The sequence below is a fragment of the Schistocerca gregaria genome, chromosome 9 (genome assembly GCF_023897955.1).
Source record: "Schistocerca gregaria isolate iqSchGreg1 chromosome 9, iqSchGreg1.2, whole genome shotgun sequence".
Classification (NCBI taxonomy): Eukaryota; Metazoa; Arthropoda; class Insecta; order Orthoptera; family Acrididae; genus Schistocerca; species Schistocerca gregaria.
In genome coordinates, this window is record NC_064928.1 from 10257024 (window position 1) to 10279842 (window position 22819).

Genomic DNA, 22819 nt, shown 5'->3' on the forward strand with positions numbered 1-22819 from the left:
TGTAAGGGAGAAAAGTCCGCATGGTGCTTATTGTGTTCAATGCCAATGCAATTTCTGTGTTTCATCAACACTCTGAGGATCCACAGATTACAGAATGCATCTAGATGTTCTTCTGAAACTACTACTAGTCTTCCAGTGTACGATCAAAGCGTAGACAGTTTAAGACATTACTCCCATGGAGAAAAGTCCGCATGGTGCTTTTTGTGTGCAATGCCGATGCAATTTTTGTGTTTCATCAACACTCTGAACGTCCACAGATTACAGAATGCCACCAGATGTGCATCGGAAACTACTACTAGTCTTCCAGTGAACGATCAAAGCGTAGACAGTTTAAGACATTACTCTAATGGAGAAAAGTCCGCATGGTGCTTATTGTGTTCAATGCCGATGCAATTTCTGTGTTTCATCAACACTCTGAGGATCCACAGATTACAGAATGCATCCAGATGTGCTTCTGAAACTACTACTACTCTTCCAGGGAACGATCAAAGCGTAGGCAGTTTGAGACATTACTCCCATGGAGAAAAGTTCGCATGGTGCTTATTGTGTTCAATGCCGATGCAATTTCTGTGTTTCATCAACACTCTGAAGGTATACACATTACAGAATGCCTCCAGATGTGCTTCGGAAACTACTGCTAGTCTTCCAGTGAACGATCACAGCTTATACAATTTAAGACTTTACACTCACGGAGAAAGGTCCGCATGGTGCTCATTGTGTTCAATGCCGATTCAATTTCTGTGTTTCATCAACACTCTGAAGGTCCACAGATTACAGAATGCCTCCAGATGTGCTTCGGAAACTACTACTAGTGTTCCAGTGAACGATCAAAGTGTAGACAGTTTAAGTCATTACTCTCATGGAGAGAAGTCCGCATGGTGCTTATTGTGTTCAATGCTATTTCAATTTCTGTTTTTCATCAACACTCTGAAGGTCCACAGATTACAGAATGCATCCAGATGTTCTTCGGAAACTACTACTAGTCTTCCAGTGTACGATCAAAGCGTAGACAGTTTAAGACAATTCTCTCATGTAGAAAAGTCTGTATGGTGCTTATTGTGTTCAATGCCGATGCAATTACTGTGTTTCATCAACACTCTGAAGGTCCACAGATTACAGAATGCATCCAGATGTGCTTCGGAAACTAATACTTGTCTTCGAGGGAACGATCAAAGCGTAGACAGTTTAAGACATTACTCCCATGGAGAAAAGTCCGCATGGTGCTTATTGTGTTCAATGCCGATGCAATTTTTGTGTTTCATCAACACAATGAAGGGCCACAGATTTCAGAATGCATCCAGATATGCTTCGGAAACTACTACTAGTCTTCCAGGGAACGATCAAAGCGTAGACAGTTTAAGACATTACTCCCATGGAGAAAACTCCGCATGGTGCTTATTGTGGTTAATGCCGATGCAATTTTTGTGTTTCATCAACACTCTGATGGTCCACAGATTACAGAATGCATCCAGATGTACTTCGGAAACTACTACTAGTCTTCCAGGGAACGATCAAAACGTACACAGTTTAAGACATTACTCCCATGGAGAAATGTCCGCATGGTGCTTATTGTGTTCAATGCCGATTCAATTTCTTTGTTTCATCAACACTCTGAAGGTTCACAGATTATAGAATGCCTGCAGATGTGCTTCGGAAACTACTACTAGTCATCCAGGGAACGATCAAAGCATAGACAGTTTAAGACAGTTCTCTCATGTAGAATAGTCCGTATGGTGTTTATTATGTTCAATGCCGAAGCAATTTCTGTGTTTCATCAACACTCTGAAGGTCCACAGATTACAGAAGGCATCCAGATGTGCTTCGGAAACTACTACTAGTGTTCCAGTGAACGATCAAAGTGTAGACAGTTTAAGTCATTACTCTCATGGAGAGAAGTCCGCATGGTGCTTATTGTGTTCAATGCTATTTCAATTTCTGTTTTTCATCAACACTCTGAAGGTCCACAGATTACAGAATGCATCCAGATGTTCTTCGGAAACTACTACTAGTCTTCCAGTGTACGATCAAAGCGTAGACAGTTTAAGACAATTCTCTCATGTAGAAAAGTCTGTATGGTGCTTATTGTGTTCAATGCCGATGCAATTACTGTGTTTCATCAACACTCTGAAGGTCCACAGATTACAGAATGCATCCAGATGTGCTTCGGAAACTAATACTTGTCTTCGAGGGAACGATCAAAGCGTAGACAGTTTAAGACATTACTCCCATGGAGAAAAGTCCGCATGGTGCTTATTGTGTTCAATGCCGATGCAATTTTTGTGTTTCATCAACACAATGAAGGGCCACAGATTTCAGAATGCATCCAGATATGCTTCGGAAACTACTACTAGTCTTCCAGGGAACGATCAAAGCGTAGACAGTTTAAGACATTACTCCCATGGAGAAATGTCCGCATGGTGCTTATTGTGTTCCATGCCTATGCAATTTCTGTGTTTCATCAACACTCGGAGGATCCACAGATTACAGAATGCATCCAGATGTGCTTCTGAAACTACTACTAGTCTTCCAGGGAACGATCAAAGCGTAGACAGTTTAAGACATTACTCTAAGGGAGAAAAGTCCGCATTGTGCTTATTGTGTTCAATGCCGATTCATTTTCTGTGTTTCATCAACACTCTGAAGCTCCGCTGATTACAGAATTTCTCCAGATGTGCATCGGAAACTACTACTAGTCTTCCAGTGTACGATCAAAGCGTAGACAGTTTAAGACATTACTCCCATGGAGAAAAGTCCGCATGGTGCTTATTGTGTTTAATGGCGATGCAATTTCTGTGTTTAATCAACACTCTGAAGTTCCACAGGTTACAGAATGCCTCCAGATGTGCCTCAGAAACTACTACTACTCTTCCAGGGAACGATCAAAGCGTAGACAGTTTAAGACATTACTCCCATGGAGAAAACTCCGCATGATGTTTATTGTGTTCAATGCCGATGCAATATTTGTGTTTCATCAACACTCTGAAGTTCCTCAGATTACAGAATGCATGCAGATGTGCTTCGGAAACTACTACTAGTCTTCCAGGGAAAGATCAAAGCGTAGACAGTTTGAGACATTACTCCCATGGAGAAAAGTTCGCATGGTGCTTATTGTGTTCAATGCCGATGCAATTTCTGTGTTTCATCAACACTCTGAAGGTATACAGATTACAGAATGCCTCCAGATGTGCTTCGGAAACTACTGCTAGTCTTTAAGTGAACGATCACAGCTTATACAATTTAAGACATTACTCTCACGGAGAAATGTCCGCATGGTGCTCATTGTGTTCAATGCCTATGCAATTTCTGTGTTACAATTAACACTCTGAAGGTCCACAGATTACAGAATGCCTCCAGATGTGCTTCGGAAACTACTACTAGTGTTCCAGTGAACGATCAGAGTGAAGACTGTTTAAGTCATTACTCTCATGGAGAAAAGACCGCGTGGTGCTTAATGTGTTCAATGCCATTTCAATTTCTGTTTTTCATCAACACTCCGAAGGTCCACAGATTACAGAATGCATCCAGATGTTCTTCGGAAACTACCACTAGTCTTCCAGTGTACGATCAAAGCGTAGACAGTTTAAGACATTACTCCCATGGAGAAAAGTCCGCATGGTGCTTATTGTGTTCAATGCCGATGATATTTTTGTGTTTCATCAACACTCTGAAGGTTCACAGATTACAGAATGCATCCAGATGTGCTTCGGAAACTACTACTAGTCTTCCAGGGAACGATCAATGCGTAGAGAGTTTAAGACATTACTCCCATGCAGAAAAGTTCGCATGGTGCTTATTGTGTTCATTGCCGAAGCAATTTTTGTGTTTCATCAACACTCAGAAGGTCCACAGGTTACAGAATGCTTCCAGATGTGCTTCGGAAACTACTACTAATCTTCCAGTGTACGATCAAAGCGTAGACAGTTTAAGACATTACTCCCATAGAGAAAGTTTCGCATGGTGCTTATTGTGTTAAATGCCGATGCAATTTTTGTGTTTCATCAACACTCAAAAGGTCCACAGAATACAGAATGAATCCATATGTGCTTCGGAAACTACTACTAGTCTTCCAGTGTACGATCAAAGAGTAGACAGTTTAAGACATTACTCCCATGGAGAAAAGTCCGCATGGTGCTTATTTTGTACAATGCCGATGCAATTTTTGTGTTTCAACAACACTCTGAATGACCACAGATTTCTAGAAAGCATTCAGATATGCTTCGGAAACTACTACTAGTCTTACAGGGAACGATCAAAGCGTAGACGGTTTAAGACATTACTCCCATGGAGAAAAGTCCGCATGGTGCTTATTGTGGTCAATGCCGATGCAATTTTTGTGTTTCATCAACACTCTGATGGTCCACAGATTACAGAATGCATCCAGATGTACTTCGGAAACTTCTACTAGTCTTCCAGGGAACGATCAAAAAGTAGACAGTTTAAGACATTACTCCCATGGAGAAAAGTCAGCATGGTGCTTATTGTGTTCAATGCCGATTCTATTTCTGTGTTTCATCAACACTCTGTAGGTTCACAGATTATAGAATGCATCCAGATGTGCTTCGGAAACAACTACTAGTCATCCAGGGAACGATCAAAGGGTAGACAGTTTAAGACAATTCTCTCATGTAGAAAAGTCTGTATGGTGCTTATTGTGTTCAATGCCGATGCAATTTCTGTGTTTCATCAACACTCTGAAGGTCCACAGATTACAGAATGCATCCAGATGTGCTTCGGAAACTACTACTAGTCTTCCAGGGAACGATCAAAACGTAGACAGTTTAAGACATTACTCCCATGGAGAAAAGTCCGCATTTTGCTTTTTGTGTTCAATGCCGATGCAATTTTTGTGTTTCATCAACACTCTGAAGGTCCACAGATTACAGAATGCATGCAGATGTGCTTCGGAAACTACTACTAGTCTTCCAGGGAACGATCAAAGCGTAGACAGTTTGAGACATTACTCCCATGGAGAAAAGTTCGCATGGTGCTGATTGTGTTCAATGCCGATGCAATTTCTGTATTTCATCAACACTCTGAAGGTATACAGATTACAGAATGCCTCCAGATGTGCTTTGGAAACTACTGCTAGTCTTCCAGTGAACGATCACAGCTTATACAATTTAAGACATTACTCTCACGGAGAAAGGTCCGCATGGTGCTCATTGTGTTCAATGCCTATTCAATTTCTGTGTTTCATCAACATTCTGAAGGTCCACAGATTTCAGAATGCCTCCAGATGTGCTTCGGAAACTACTGCTAGTGTTCCAGTGAACGATCAGAGTGTAGACAGTTTAAGTCATTACTCTCATGGAGAATAGTCCGCATGGTGCTTATTGTGTTCAATGCCATTTCAATTTCTGTTTTTCATCAACACTCTGAAGGTCCACAGATTACAGAATGCATCCAGATGTTCTTCGGAAACTACTACTAGTCTTCCAGTGTACGATCAAAGCGTAGACAGTTTAAGACATTACTCCCATGGAGAAAAGTTCGCATGGTGCTTATTGTGTTCAATGCCGATGATATTTTTGTGTTTCATCAACACTCTGAAGTTTCACAGACTACATAATGCATCCAGATGTGCTTCGGAAACTACTACTAGTCTTCCAGGGAACGATCAAAGCGTAGACAGTTTAAGACATTACTCCCATGCAGAAAAGTCCGAATGGTGCTTATTGTGATCAATGACGATGCAATGTCTGTGTTTCATCAACACTCTGAAGGTCAACAGGTTACAGAATGCATGCAGATGTGCTTCGGAAACTACTACTAGTCTTCCAGGGAACGATCAAAGCGTAGACAGTTTGAGACATTACTCCCATGGAGAAAAGTCCGCATGGTGCTTATTGTGTTCAATGCCGATGATATTTTTGTGTTTCATCAACACTCTGAAGGTTCACAGACTACAGAATGCATCCAGATGTGCTTCGGAAACTACTACTAGTCTTCCAGGGAACGATCAAAGCGTAGACAGTTTAAGACATTACTCCCATGCAGAAAAGTCTGAATGGTGGTTATTGTGATCAATGACGATGCAATGTCTGTGTTTCATCAACACTCTGAAGGTCAACAGATTACAGAATGCATCCAGATGTACTTCGGAAACTTCTACTAGTCTTCCAGGTAACGATCAAATGTAGACAGTTTAAGACATTACTCCCATGGAGAAAAGTCAGCATGGTGCTTATTGTGTTCAATGCCGATTCAATTTCTGTGTTTCATCAACACTCTGTAGGTTCACAGATTATAGAATGCATCCAGATGTGCTTCGAAAACAACTACTAGTCATCCAGGGAACGATAAAAGCGTAGACAGTTTAAGACAACTCTCTCATTTAGAAAAGTCTGTATGGTGCTTATTGTGTTCAATGCCGATGCAATTTCTGTGTTTCATCAACACTCTGAAGGTCCACAAATTACAGAATGCATTCAGATGTGCTTCGGAAACTAATACTAGTCTTCCAGGGAACGATCAAAACGTAGACAGTTTAAGACATTACTCCCATAAAGAAAAGTCCGCATGGTGCTTATTGTGTTCAATGCCGATGCAATTTTTGTGTTTCATCAACACTCTGAAGGGCCACAGATTTCAGAATGCATCCATATATGCTTCGGAAACTACTACTAGTCTTCCAGGGAACGATCAAAGCGTAGACAGTTTAAGACATTACTCCCATGGAGAAAAGTCCGCATGGTGCTTATTGTGGTCAATGCCGATGCAATTTTTGTGTTTCATCAACACTCTGATGGTCCACAGATTACAGAATGCATCCAGATGTACTTCGGAAACTACTACTAGTCTTCCAGGGAACGATCAAAACGTAGACAGTTTAAGACATTACTCCCATCATGGAGAAAAGTCCGCATGGTGCTTTTTGTGTTCAATGCCGATGCAATTTTTGTGTTTCATCAACAATCTGAAGGTCCACAGATTACAGAATGCCACCAGATGTGCATCGGAAACTACTACTAGCCTTCCAGTGAACGATCAAAGCGTAGACAGTTTAAGACATTACTCTAATGGAGAAAAGTCCGCATGGTTCTTATTGTGTTCAATGCCGATGCAATTTGTGTGTTTCATCAACACTCTGAGGATCCACAGATTACAGAATGCATCCAGATGTACTTCTGAAACTACTACTTGTCTTCCAGGGAACTTTCAATGCGTAAACAGTTTAAGACATTATTAACATGGAGAAAAGTAAGCATGGTGCTTATTGTGTTCAATGCCGATGCAATTTTTGGTTTCGCCAACACTCTGAAGGTAAACAGATTACAGAATGCATCCAAATGTGCTTCGGAAACTACTAGTAGTCTTCCAGGGAACGAATAAAGCGTAGACAGTTTAAGACATTACTCCCATGGAGAAAAGTCCGCATGGTGCTTATTGTGTTCAATGGCGATGCAATTTCTGTGTTTAATCAACACTCTGAAGTTCCACAGATTACAGAATGCCTCCAGATGTGCCTCGGAAACTACTACTACTTTTCCAGGGAACGGTCAAAGCGTAGACAGTTTAAGACATTACTCCCATGGAGAAAACTCCGCATGATGTTTATTGTGTTCAATGCCGATGCAATATTTGTGTTTCATCAACACTCTGAAGTTCCTCAGTTACAGAATGCATGCAGATGTGCTTCGGAAACTACTACTAGTCTTCCAGGGACCGATCAAAGCGTAGACAGTTTGAGACATTACTCCCGTGGACAAAAGTTCGCATGGTGCTTATTGTGTTCAATGCCGATGCAATTTCTGTGTTTCATCAACACTCTGAAGGTATACAGATTACAGAATGCCTCCAGATGTGCTTTGGAAACTACTGCTAGTCTTCCAGTGAACGATCACAGCTTATACAATTTAAGACTTTACTCTCACGGAGAAAGGTCCGCATGGTGCTCATTGTGTTCAATGCCTATTCAATTTCTGTGTTTCATCAACACTCTGAAGGTCCACAGATTACAGAATGCCTCCAGATGTGCTTCGGAAACTACTACTAGTGTTCCAGTGAACGATCAGAGTGTAGACAGTTTAAGTCATTACTCTCATGGAGAAAAGTCCGCATGGTGCTTATTGTGTTCAATGCCGATGAAATTTTTGTGTTTCATCAACACTCTGAAGGTTCACAGATTACAGAATGCATCCAGATGTGCTTCGGAAACTACTACTAGTCTTCCAGGGAACGATCAAAGCGTAGACAGTTTAAGACATTACTCCCATGCAGAAAAGTCCGAATGGTGCTTATTGTGATCAATGACGATGCAATGTCTGTGTTTCATCCACACTCTGAAGGTCCACAGATTACAGAATGCATGCAGATGTGCTTCGGAACCTACTACTAGTCTTCCAGGGAACGATCAAAGCGTAGACAGTTTGAGACATTACTCCCATGGAGAAAAGTTCGCATGGTGCTTATTGTGTTGAATGCCGAAGCAATTTTTGTGTTTCATCAACACTCAGAAGGTCCACAGGTTACAGAATGCTTCCAGATGTGCTTCGGAAACTACTACTAGTCATCCAGGGAACGATGAAAGCGTAGACAGTTTAAGACAATTCTCTCATGTAGAAAAGTCTGTATGGTGCTTGTTGTGTTCAATGCCGATGCAATTTCTGTGTTTCATCAACACTCTGAAGGTCCACAGATTACAGAATGCATCCAGATGTGCTTCGGAAACTAATACTAGTCTTCCAGGGAACGATCAAAGCGTAGACAGTTTAAGACATTACTCCCATGGAGAAAAATCCGCATGGTGCTTATTGTGTTCAATGCCGATGCAATTTTTGTGTTTCATCAACACTCTGAAGGGCCACAGATTTAAGAATGCATCCAGATATGCTTCGGAAACTACTATTAGACTTCCAGTGAACGATCAAAGCGTAGACAGTTTAAGACATTACTCTAATGGAGAAAAGTTCGCATGGTGCTTATTGTGTTCAATGCCGATGCAATTTCCGTGTTTCATCAACACTCTGAGGATCCACAGTTTACAGAATGCATCCAGATGTGCTTCTGAAACTACTACTAGTCTTCCAGGGAACTTTCAATGCGTAAACACTTTAAGACATTATTAACATGGAGAAAAGTCCGCATGGTGCTTATTGTGTTCAATGCCGACGCAATTTCTGTGTTTCATCAACACTCTGAAGGTATACAGATTACAGAATGCCTCCATATGTGCTTTGGAAACTACTGCTAGTCTTCCAGTGAACGATCACAGCTTATACAATTTAAGACATTACTCTCACGGAAAAAGGTCCGCGTGCTGCTCATTGTGTTCAATGCCTATTCAATTTCTGTTTTTCATCAACACTCTGAAAGTCCACAGATTACAGAATGCATCCAGATGTTCTTCGGAAATTACTACTAGTCTTCCAGTGTACGATCAAAGCGTAGACAGTTTAAGACATTACTCCCATGGAGAAAAATCCGCATGGTGCTTATTGTGTTCAATACCATTTCGATTTCTGTTTTTCATCAACACTCTGAAGGTCCACAGATTACAGAATGCATCCAGATGTTCTTCGGAAACTGCTACTAGTCTTCCAGTGTACGATCAAAGCGTAGACAGTTTAAGACATTACTCCCATGTAGAAAAGTCCGCATGGTGCTTATTGTGTTCAATGCCGATGATATTTTTGTGTTTCATCAACACTCTGAAGGTTCACAGATTACAGAATGCATCCAGATGTGCTTCGGAAACTACTACTAGTCTTCCAGGGAACGATCAAAGCGTAGACAGTTTAAGACATTACTCCCATGGAGAGAAGTCCGCATGGTGCTTACTGTGTTCAATGGCGATGCAATTTCTGTGTTTCATCAACACTCTGAAGTTCCACAGACTACAGAATGCCTCCAGATGTGCCTCGGAAACTACTACTACTCTTCCAGGGAACGATCAAAGCGTAGACAGTTTAAGACATTACTCCCATGGAGAAAAGTCTGCATGGTGCTTATTGTGTTCAATGCCGACGCAATTTTTGTGTTTCATCAACACTCTGAAGGGCCACAGATTTCAGAATGCATCCAGATATGCTTCGGAAACTACTACTAGTCTTCCAGGGAACGATCAAATCGTAGACAGTTTAAGACATTACTCCCATGGAGAAAAGTCCGCATGGTGCTTATTGAGGTCAATGCCGATGCAATTTTTGTGTTTCATCAACACTCTGATGGTCCACAGATTACAGAATGCATCCAGATGTACCTCGGAAACTACTACTAGTCTTCCTGGGAACGATCAAAACGTAGACAGTTTAAGACATTACTCCCATGGAGAAAAGTCCGCATGGTGCTTATTGTGTTCAATGCCGATTCAATTTCTTTGTTTCATCAACACTCTGAAGGTTCACAGATTATAGAATGCCTGCAGATGTGCTTCGGAAACTACTACTAGTCATCCAGGTAACGAGCAAAGCGTAGACAGTTTAACACAGTTCTCTCATGTAGAAAAGTCCGTATGGTGCTTATTGTGTTCAATGCCGAAGCAATTTCTGGGTTTCATCAACACTCTGAAGGTCCACAGATTATAGAATGCATCCAGATGTGCTTCTGAAACTACTACTAGTCTTCTATTGAACGATCAAAGTGTAGACAGTTTAAGACATTACTCTCAGTGAGAAAAGTCCGCATGGTGCTCATTGTGTTCAATGCCGATTCAATTTCTGTTTTTCATCAACACTCTGAAGGTCCACAGATTACAGAATGCATGCAGATGTGCTTCTGAAACTGCTACTAGTCTTCCAGTGTACGATCAAAGCGTAGACAGTTTAAGACATTACTCCCATGGAGAAAAGTCCGTATGGTGCTTATTGTGTTCAATGCCGAAGCAATTTCTGTGTTTCATCAACACTCTGAAGGTCCACAGATTACAGAATGCATCCAGATGTGCTTCTAAAACTACTACTAGTCTTCCAGGGAACGATCAAAGCGTAGACAGTTTAAGACATTACTCTAATGGAGAAAAGTCCGCATGGTGATTATTGGGTTCAATGCCGATGCAATTTCTGTGTTTCATCAACACTTTGAGGATCCACAGATTACAGAATGCATCCAGATGTGCTTCGGAAACTACTAGTAGTCTTCCAGTGTACGATCAAAGTGTAGACAGTTTAAGACATTACTCTCAGGGAGAAAAGTCCGCATGGTGCTTATTGTGGTCAATGCCGATGCAATTTTTGTGTTTCATCAACACTCTGATGGTCCACAGATTGCAGAATGCATCCAGATGTACTTCGGAAACTACTACTAGTCATCCAGTGAACGATCAAAGCGTAGACAGTTTAAGACAGTTCTCTCAAGTAGAAAAGTCCGTATGGTGCTTATTGTGTTCAATGCCGAAGCTATTTCTGTGTTTCATCAACATTCTGAAGGTCCACAGATTACAGAATGCATCCAGACGTGCTTCTGAAACTACTACTAGTCTTCCAGGGAACGATCAAAGCGTAGACAGTTTAAGACATTACTCTCAGGGAGTAAAGTCCGCATGGTGCTTTTTGTGTTCAATGCCGATGCAATTTTTGTGTTTCATCAACACTCTGAAGGTCCACAGATTACAGAATGCCACCAGATTTGCATCGGAAACTACTACTAGTCTTCCAGTGAACGATCAAAGGATAGACAGTTTAAGACATTGCTCTAATGGAGAAAAGTCCGCATGGTGCTTATTGTGTTCAATGCCGATGCAATTTCTGTGTTTCATCAACACTCTGAGGATCCACAGATTACAGAATGCATCCAGATGTGCTTCGGAAACTACTACTAGTGTTCCAAGGAACGATCAAAGCGTAGACATTTTAAGACATTACTCCCATGGAGAAAAGTCCGCATGGTGCTTATTTTGTTCAATGCCGATGCAATTTTTGTTTTTCATCAACACTCTGAAGGTCCACAGATTTCTAGAAAGCATCCAGATATGCTTCGGAAACTACTACTAGTCTTCCAGGGAACGATCAAAGAGTAGACAGTTTAAGACATTACTCCCATGGAGAAAAGTCCGCATGGTGCTTATTGTGGTCAATGCCGATGCAATTTTTGTGTTTCATCAACACTCTGATGGTCCACAGATTACAGAATGCATCCAGATGTACTTCGGAAACTACTACTAGTCTTCCAGGGAACGATCAAAACGTAGACAGTTTAAGACATTACTCCCATGGAGAAAAGTCCGCATGGTGCTCTTATTTTGTTCAATGCCGATGCAATTTTTGTGTTTCATCAACACTCTGAAGGTCCACAGATTTCAGAAAGCATCCAGATATGCTTCGGAAACTACTACTAGTCTTCCAGGGAACGATCATATGGTAGACAGTTTAAGACATTACTCCCATGGAGAAAAGTCCGCATGGTGCTTATTGTGGTCAATGCCGATGCAACTTTGTGTTTCATCAACACTCTGATGGTCCACAGATTACAGAATGCATCCAGATGTACTTCGGAAACTTCTACTAGTCTTCCAGGGAACGATCAAAACGTAGACAGTTTAAGACATTACTCCCATGGAGAAAAGTCTGCATGGTGCTTATTGTGTTCAATGCCGATGCAATTTTTGTGTTTCATCAACACTCTGAAGGGCCACAGATTTCAGAATGCATCCAGATATGATTCGGAAACTACTACTAGTCTTCCAGGGAACGATCAAATCGTAGACAGTTTAAGACATTACTCCCATGGAGAAAAGTCCGCATGGTGCTTATTGAGGTCAATGCCGATGCAATTTTTGTGTTTCATCAACACTCTGATGGTCCACAGATTACAGAATGCATCCAGATGTACCTCGGAAACTACTACTAGTCTTCCAGGGAACGATCAAAACGTAGACAGTTTAAGACATTACTCCCATGGAGAAAAGTCCGCATGGTGCTTATTGTGTTCAATGCCGATTCAATTTCTTTGTTTCATCAACACTCTGAAGGTTCACAGATTGTAGAATGCCTGCAGATGTGCTTCGGAAACTACTACTAGTCATCCAGGTAACGAGCAAAGCGTAGACAGTTTAAGACAGTTCTCTCATGTAGAAAAGTCCGTATGGTGCTTATTGTGGTCAATGCCGATGCAATTTTTGTGTTTCATCAACACTCTGATGGTCCACAGATTACAGAATACATCCAGATGTACTTCGGAAACTACTACTAGTCTTCCAGGGAACGATCAAAACGTAGACAGTTTAAGACATTACTCCCATGGAGAAAAGTCCGCATGGTGCTCTTATTTTGTTCAATGCCGATGCAATTTTTGTGTTTCATCAACACTCTGAAGGTCCACAGATTTCAGAAAGCATCCAGATATGCTTCGGAAACTACTACTAGTCTTCCAGGGAACGATCAAATCGTAGACAGTTTAAGACATTACTCCCATGGAGAAAAGTCCGCATGGTGCTTATTGTGGTCAATGCCGATGCAACTTTGTGTTTCATCAACACTCTGATGGTCCACAGATTACAGAATGCATCCAGATGTACTTCGGAAACTTCTACTAGTCTTCCAGGGAACGATCAAAACGTAGACAGTTTAAGACATTACTCCCATGGAGAAAAGTCCGCATGGAGCTTATTGTGTTCAATGCCGATGCAATTTTTGGTTTCGTCAACACTCTGAAAATAATCAGATTACAGAATGCATCCAAATGTGCTACGGAAACTACTACTAGTCTTCCAGGGAACGAATAAAGCGTAGACAGTTTAAGACATTACTCCCATGGAGAAAAGTCCGCATGGTGCTTATTGTGTTCAATGGCGATGCAATTTCTGTGTTTCATCAACACTCTGAAGTTCCACAGACTACAGAATGCCTCCAGATGTGCCTCGGAAACTACTACTACTCTTCCAGGGAACGATCAAAGCGTAGACAGTTTAAGACATTACTCCCATGGAGAAAAGTCTGCATGGTGCTTATTGTGTTCAATGCCGATGCAATTTTTGTGTTTCATCAACACTCTGAAGGGCCACAGATTTCAGAATGCATCCAGATATGCTTCGGAAACTACTACTAGTCTTCCAGGGAACGATCAAATCGTAGACAGTTTAAGACATTACTCCCATGGAGAAAAGTCCGCATTGTGCTTATTGAGGTCAATGCCGATGCAATTTTTGTGTTTCATCAACACTCTGATGGTCCACAGATTACAGAATGCATCCAGATGTACCTCGGAAACTACTACTAGTCTTCCAGGGAACGATCAAAACGTAGACAGTTTAAGACATTACTCCCATGGAGAAAAGTCCGCATGGTGCTTATTGTGTTCAATGCCGATTCAATTTCTTTGTTTCATCAACACTCTGAAGGTTCACAGATTATAGAATGCCTGCAGATGTGCTTCGGAAACTTCTACTAGTCATCCAGGTAACGAGCAAAGCGTAGACAGTTTAAGACAGTTCTCTCATGTAGAAAAGTCCGTATGGTGCTTATTGTGTTCAATGCCGAAGCAATTTCTGTGTTTCATCAACACTCTGAAGGTCCACAGATTACAGAATGCATCCAGATGTGCTTCTGAAACTACTACTAGTCTTCTAGGGAACGATCAAAGTGTAGACAGTTTAAGACATTACTCTCAGGGAGAAAAGTCCGCATGGTGCTTATTGCGTTCAATGCCGATGCAATTTTTGGTTTCGTCAACACTCTGAAGTTATACAGATTACCGAATGCCTCCAGATGTGCTTCGGAAACTACTGCTAGTCTTCCAGTGAACGATCACAGCTTATACAGTTTAAGACATTACTCTCATGGAGAAAGGTCCGCATGGTGCTCATTGTGTTCAATGCCGATTCAATTTCTGTTTTTCATCAACACTCTGAAGGTCCACAGATTACAGAATGCCTCCAGATGTGCTTCGGAAACTACTAATAGTGTTCCAGTGAACGATCAAAGCGAAGACAGTTTAAGTCATTACTCTCATGGAGAAAAGTCCGCATGGTGCTTATTGTGTTCAATGCCGATGATATTTTTGTGTTTCATCAACACTCTGAAGGTTCACAGATTACAGAATGCATCCAGATGTGCTTCGGAAACTACTACTAGTCATCCAGGGAACGATCAAAGCGTAGACAGTTTAAGACATTACTCCCATGGAGAAAAGTCCGCATGGTGCTTATTGTGTTCAATGCTGATGATATTTTTGTGTTTCATCAACATTCTGAAGGTTCACAGATTACAGAATGCATCCAGATGTGCTTCGGAAACTACTACTAGTCTTCCAGGGAACGATCAAAGCGTAGACAGTTTAAGACATTACTCCCACGGAGAAAAGTCCGAATGGTGCTTATTGTGATCAATGACGATGCAATGTCTGTGTTTCATTAACACTCTGAAGGTCCACAGATTACAGAATGCATCCAGATGTACTTCGGAAACTACTACTAGTCTTCCAGGGAACGATCAAATCGTAGACAGTTTAAGACATTACTCCCATGGAGAAAAGTCCGCATGGTGCGTATTGTGTTCAATGCCGATTCAATTTCTTTGTTTCATCAACACTCTGAAGGTTCACAGATTATAGAATGCCTGCAGATGTGCTTCGGAAACTACTACTAGTCATCCAGGGAACGATCAAAGCGTAGACAGTTTAAGACATTACTCCCATGGAGAAAAGTCCGTATGGTGCTTATTGTGTTCAATGCCGAAGCAATTTCTGTGTTTCATCAACACTCTGAAGTTACACAGATTACAGAATGCATCCAAATGTGCTTCTGAAACTACAACTAGTCTTCTAGGGAACGATCAAAGTGTAGACAGTTTAAGACATTACTCTCAGGGAGAAAACTCCGCATGGTGGTTATTGTGTTCAATGCCGATTCATTTTCTGTGTTTCATCAACACTCTGAAGGTCCGCTGATTACAGAATGCCTCCTGATGTGCTTCGGAAACTACTACTAGTCTTCCAGTGTACGTTCAAAGCGTAGACAGTTTAAGACATTACTCTAATGGAGAAAAGTAAGCATGGTGATTACTGGGTTCAATGCCGATGCAATTTCTGTGTTTCATCAACACTTTGAGGATCCACAGATTACAGAATGCATCCAGATGTGCTTCGGAAACTACTAGTAGTCTTCCAGTGTACGATCAAAGAGTAGACAGTTTAAGACATTACTCCCATGGAGAAAAGTCCGCATGGTGCTTATTTTGTTCAATGCCGATGCAATTTTTGTGTTTCATCAACACTCTGAAGGTCCACAGATTTCAGAAAGCATCCAGATATGCTTCGGAAACTACTGCTAGTCTTCCAGGGAACGATCAAATCGTAGACACTTTAAGACATTACTCCCTTGGAGAAAAGTCCGCATGGTGCTTATTGTGGTCAATGCCGATGCAATTTTTGTGTTTCATCAACACTCTGATGGTCCACAGATTGCAGAATGCATCCAGATGTACTTCGGAAACTACTACTAGTCTTCCAGGGAACGATCAAAACGTAGACAGTTTAAGACATTACTCCCATGGAGAAAAGTCCGCATGGTGTTTATTGTGTTCAATGCCGATTCAATTTCTTTGTTTCATCAACACTCTGTAGGTTCACAGATTATAGAATGCCTGCAGATGTGCTTCGGAAACTACTACTAGTCATCCAGTGAACGATCAAAGCGTAGACAGTTTAAGACAGTTCTCTCAAGTAGAAAAGTCCGTATGGTGCTTATTGTGTTCAATGCCGTAGCAATTTCTGTGTTTCATCAACATTCTGAAGGTCCACAGATTACAGAATGCATCCAGACGTGCTTCTGAAACTACTACTAGTCTTCCAGGGAACGATCAAAGCGTAGACAGTTTGAGACATTACTCTCAGGGAGAAAAGTCCGCATGGTGCTTTTTGTGTTGAATGCCGATGCAATTTTTGTGTTTCATCAACACTCTGAAGGTCCACAGATTACAGAATGCCACCAGATTTGCATCGGAAACTACTACTAGTCTTCCAGTGAACGATCAAAGGATAGACAGTTTAAGACATTGCTCTAATGGAGAAAAGTCCGCATGGTGCTTATTGTGTTCAATGCCGATGCAATTTCTGTGTTTCATCAACACTCTGAGGATCCACAGATTACAGAATGCATCCAGATGTGCTTCGGAAACTACTACTAGTGTTCCAAGGAACGATCAAAGCGTAGACAGTTTAAGACATTACTCCCATGGAGAAAGTCCGAATGATGCTTATTGTGATCAATGACGATGCAATGTCTGTGTTTCATCAACACTCTGAAGGTCCACAGATTACAGAATCCATGCAGATGTGCTTCGAAAACTACTACTAGTCTTCCAGGGAACGATCAAAGCGTAGACAGTTTGAGACATTACTCCCATGGAGAAAAGTCCGCATGGTGCTTATTTTGTTCAATGCCGATGCAATTTTTGTTTTTCATCAACACTTTGAAGGTCCACAGATATCTAGAAAGCATCCAGATATGCTTCGGAAACTACTACTAGTCTTCCAGGGAACGATCAAAGAGTAGACAGTTTAAGACATTACTCCCATGGAGAAAAGTCCGCATGGTGCTTATTGTGGTCAATGCCGATGCAATTTTTGTGTTTCATCAACACTCTGATGGTCCACAGATTACAGAATGCATCCAGATGTACTTCGGAAACTACTACTAGTCTTCCAGGGAACGATCAAAACGTAGACAGTTTAAGACATTACTCCCATGGAGAAAAGTCCGCATGGTGCTCTTATTTTGTTCAATGCCGATGCAATTTTTGTGTTTCATCAACACTCTGAAGGTCCACAGATTTCAGAAAGCATCCAGATATGCTTCGGAAACTACTACTAGTCTTCCAGGGAACAATCAAATCGTAGACAGTTTAAGACATTACTCCCATGGAGAAAAGTCCGCATGGTGCTTATTGTGGTCAATGCCGATGCAATTTTTGTTTTTCATCAACACTCTGAAGGGCCACAGATTTCAGAATGCATCCAGATATGCTTCGGAAACTACTACTAGTCTTCCAGGGAACGATCAAAGCGTAGACAGTTTAAGACATTTCTCCCATGGAGAAAAGTCCGCATGGTGCTTATTGTGGTCAATGCCGATGCAATTTTTGTGTTTCATCAACACTCTGATGGTCCACAGATTGCAGAATGCAACCAGATGTACTTCGGAAACTACTACTAGTCTTCCAGGGAACGATCAAAACGTAGACAGTTTAAGACATTACTCCCATGGCGAAAAGTCCGCATGGTGCTTATTGTGTTCAATGCCGATTCAATTTCTTTGTTTCATCAACACTCTGTAGGTTCACAGATTATAGAATGCATCCAGACGTGCTTCTGAAACTACTACTAGTCTTCCAGGGAACGATCAAAGCGTAGACAGTTTAAGACATTACTCTCCGGGAGAAAAGTCCGCATGGTGCTTTTTGTGTTCAATGCCGATGCAATTTTTGTGTTTCATCAACACTCTGATGGTCCACAGATTACAGAATGCATCCAGATGTACTTCGGAAACTTCTACTAGTCTTCCAGGGAACGATCAAAACGTAGACAGTTTAAGACATTACTCCCATGGAGAAAAGTCCGCATGGTGCTTATTGTGTTCAATGCCGATGCAATTTTTGTGTTTCATCAACACTCTGAAGGGCCACAGATTTCAGAATGCATCCAGATATGCTTCGGAAACTACTACTAGTCTTCCAGGGAACGGTCAAAGCGTAGACAGTTTAAGACATTTCTCCCTTGGAGAAAAGTCCGCATGGTGCTTATTGTGGTCAATGCCGATGCAATTTTTGTGTTTCATCAACACTCTGATGGTCCACAGATTGCAGAATGCATCCAGATGTACTTCGGAAACTACTACTAGTCTTCCAGGGAACGATCAAAACGTAGACAGTTTAAGACATTACTCCCATGGCGAAAAGTCCGCATGGTGTTTATTTTGTTCAATGCCGATTCAATTTCTTTGTTTCATCAACACTCTGTAGGTTCATAGATTATAGAATGCCTGCAGATGTGCTTCGGAGACTACTACTAGTCATCCAGTGAACGATCAAAGCGTACACAGTTTAAGACAGTTCTCTCAAGTAGAAAAGTCCGTATGGTGCTTATTGTGTTCAATGCCGTAGCAATTTCTGTGTTTCATCAACATTCTGATGGTCCACAGATTACAGAATGCATCCAGACGTGCTTCTGAAACTACTACTAGTCTTCCAGGGAACGATCAAAGCGTAGACAGTTTGAGACACTACTCTCAGGGAGAAAAGTCCGCATGGTGCTTTTTGTGTTCAATGCCGATGCAATTTTTGTGTTTCATCAACACTCTGAAGGTCCACAGATTACAGAATGCCACCAGATTTGCATCGGAAACTACTACTAGTCTTCCAGTGAACGATCAAAGGATAGACAGTTTAAGACATTGCTCTAATGGAGAAAAGTCCGCATGGGGCTTATTGTGTTCAATGCCGATGCAATTTCTGTGTTTCATCAACACTCTGAGGATCCACAGATTACAGAATGCATCCAGATGTGCTTCGGAAACTACTACTAGTGTTCCAAGGAACGATCCAAGCGTAGACAGTTTAAGACATTACTCCCATGGAGAAAGTCCGAATGGTGCTTATTGTGATCAATGACGATGCAATGTCTGTGTTTCATCAACACTCTGAAGGGCCACAGATTACAGAATCCATGCAGATGTGCTTCGGAAACTACTACTAGTCTTCCTGGGAACGATCAAAGCGTAGACAGTTTAAGACATTACTCCCATGGAGAAAAGACCGCATGGTGCTTATTTTGTTCAATGCCGATGCAATTTTTGTTTTTCATCAACACTCTGAAGGTCCACAGATATCTAGAAAGCATCCAGATATGCTTCGGAAACTACTACTAGTCTTCCAGGGAACGATCAAAGAGTAGACAGTTTAAGACATTACTCCCATGGAGAAAAGTCCGCATGGTGCTTATTGTGGTCAATGCCGATGCAATTTTTGTGTTTCATCAACACTCTGATGGTCCACAGATTACAGAATGCATCCAGATGTACTTCGGAAACTACTACTAGTCTTCCAGGGAACGATCATAACGTAGACAGTTTAAGACATTACTCCCATGGAGAAAAGTCCGCATGGTGCTCTTATTTTGTTCAATGCCGATGCAATTTTTGTGTTTCATCAACACTCTGAAGGTCCACAGATTTCAGAAAGCATCCAGATATGCTTCGGAAACTACTACTAGTCTTCCAGGGAACGATCAAATCGTAGACAGTTTAAGACATTACTCCCATGGAGAAAAGTCCTCATGGTGCTTATTGTGGTCAATGCCGATGCAATTTTTGTTTTTCATCAACACTCTGAAGGGCCACAGATTTCAGAATGCATCCAGATATGCTTCGGAAACTACTACTAGTCTTCCAGGGAACGATCAAAGCGTAGACAGTTTAAGACATTTCTCCCATGGAGAAAAGTCCGCATGGTGCTTATTGTGGTCAATGCCGATGCAATTTTTGTGTTTCATCAACACTCTGATGGTCCACAGATTGCAGAATGCAACCAGATGTACTTCGGAAACTACTACTAGTCTTCCAGGGAACGATCAAAACGTAGACAGTTTAAGACATTACTCCCATGGCGAAAAGTCCGCATGGTGCTTATTGTGTTCAATGCCGATTCAATTTCTTTGTTTCATCAACACTCTGTAGGTTCACAGATTATAGAATGCATCCAGACGTGCTTCTGAAACTTCTACTAGTCTTCCAGGGAACGATCAAAACGTAGACAGTTTAAGACATTACTCCCATGGAGAAAAGTCCGCATGGTGCTTATTGTGTTCAATGCCGATGCAATTTTTGTGTTTCATCAACACTCCGAAGGGCCACAGATTTCAGAATGCATCCAGATATGCTTCGGAAACTACTACTAGTCTTCCAGGGAACGATCAAAGCGTAGACAGTTTAAGACATTTCTCCCTTGGACAAAAGTCCGCATGGTGCTTATTGTGGTCAATGCCGATGCAATTTTTGTATTTCATCAACACTCTGATGGTCCACAGATTGCAGAATGCATCCAGATGTACTTCGGAAACTACTACTAGTCTTCCAGGGAACGATCGAAACGTAGACAGTTTAAGACATTACTCCCATGGAGAAAAGTCCGCATGGTGCTTATTGTGTTCAATGCCGATTCAATTTCTTTGTTTCATCAACACTCTGTAGGTTCACAGATTATAGAATGCCTGCAGATGTGCTTCGGAAACTACTACTAGTCATCCAGTGAACGATCAAAGCGTAGACAGTTTAAGACAGTTCTCTCAAGTAGAAAAGTCCGTATGGTGCTTATTGTGTTCAATGCCGAAGCAATTTCTGTGTTTCATCAACATTCTGAAGGTCCACAGATTACAGAATGCATCCAGACGTGCTTCTGAAACTACTACTAGTCTTCCAGGGAACGATCAAAGCGTAGACAGTTTAAGACATTACTCTCAGGGAGAAAAGTCCGCATGGTGCATTTGTGTTCAATGCCGATGCAATTTTTGTGTTTCATCAACACTCTGAAGGTCCACAGATTACAGAATGCCACCAGATGTGCATCGGAAACTACTACTAGTCTTCCAGTGAACGATCAAAGGATAGACAGTTTAAGACATTGCTCTAATGGAGAAAAGTCCGCATGGGGCTTATTGTGTTCAATGCCGATGCAATTTCTGTGTTCCATCAACACTCTGAGGATCCACAGATTACAGAATGCATCCAGATGTGCTTCGGAAACTACTACTAGTGTTCCAAGGAACGATCAAAGCGTAGACAGTTTAAGACATTTCTCCCTTGGAGAAAAGTCCGCATGGTGCTTATTGTGGTCAATGCCGATGCAATTTTTGTGTTTCATCAACACTCTGATGGTCCACAGATTGCAGAATGCATCCAGATGTACTTCGGTAACTACTACTAGTCTTCCAGGGAACGATCAAAACGTAGACAGTTTAAGACATTACTCCCATGGAGAAAAGTCCGCATGGTGTTTATTGTGTTCAATGCCGATTCAATTTCTTTGTTTCATCAACACTCTGTAGGTTCACAGATTATAGAATGCCTGCAGATGTGCTCCGGAAACTACTACTAGTCATCCAGTGAACGATCAAAGCGTAGACAGTTTAAGACAGTTCTCTCAAGTAGAAAAGTCCGTATGGTGCTTATTGTGTTCAATGCCGAAGCAATTTCTGTGTTTCATCAACATTCTGAAGGTCCACAGATTACAGAATGCATCCAGACGTGCTTCTGAAACTACCACTAGTCTTCCAGGGAACGATCAAAGCGTAGACAGTTTAAGACATTTCTCCCTTGGAGAAAAGTCCGCATGGTGCTTATTGTGGTCAATGCCGATGCAATTTTTGTGTTTCATCAACACTCTGATGGTCCACAGATTGCAGAATGCATCCAGATGTACTTCGGAAACTACTACTAGTCTTCCAGGGAACGATCAAAACGTAGACAGTTTAAGACATTACTCCCATGGAGAAAAGTCCGCATGGTGTTTATTGTGTTCAATGCCGATTCAATTTCTTTGTTTCATCAACACTCTGTAGGTTCACAGATTATAGAATGCCTGCAGATGTGCTTCGGAAACTACTACTAGTCATCCAGTGAACGATCAAAGCGTAGACAGTTTAAGACAGTTCTCTCAAGTAGAAAAGTCCGTATGGTGCTTATTGTGTTCAATGCCGTAGCAATTTCTGTGTTTCATCAACATTCTGAAGGTCCACAGATTACAGAATGCATCCAGACGTGCTTCTGAAACTACTACTAGTCTTCCAGGGAACGATCAAAGCGTAGACAGTTTGAGACATTACTCTCAGGGAGAAAAGTCCGCATGGTGCTTTTTGTGTTCAATGCCGATGCAATTTTTGTGTTCCATCAACA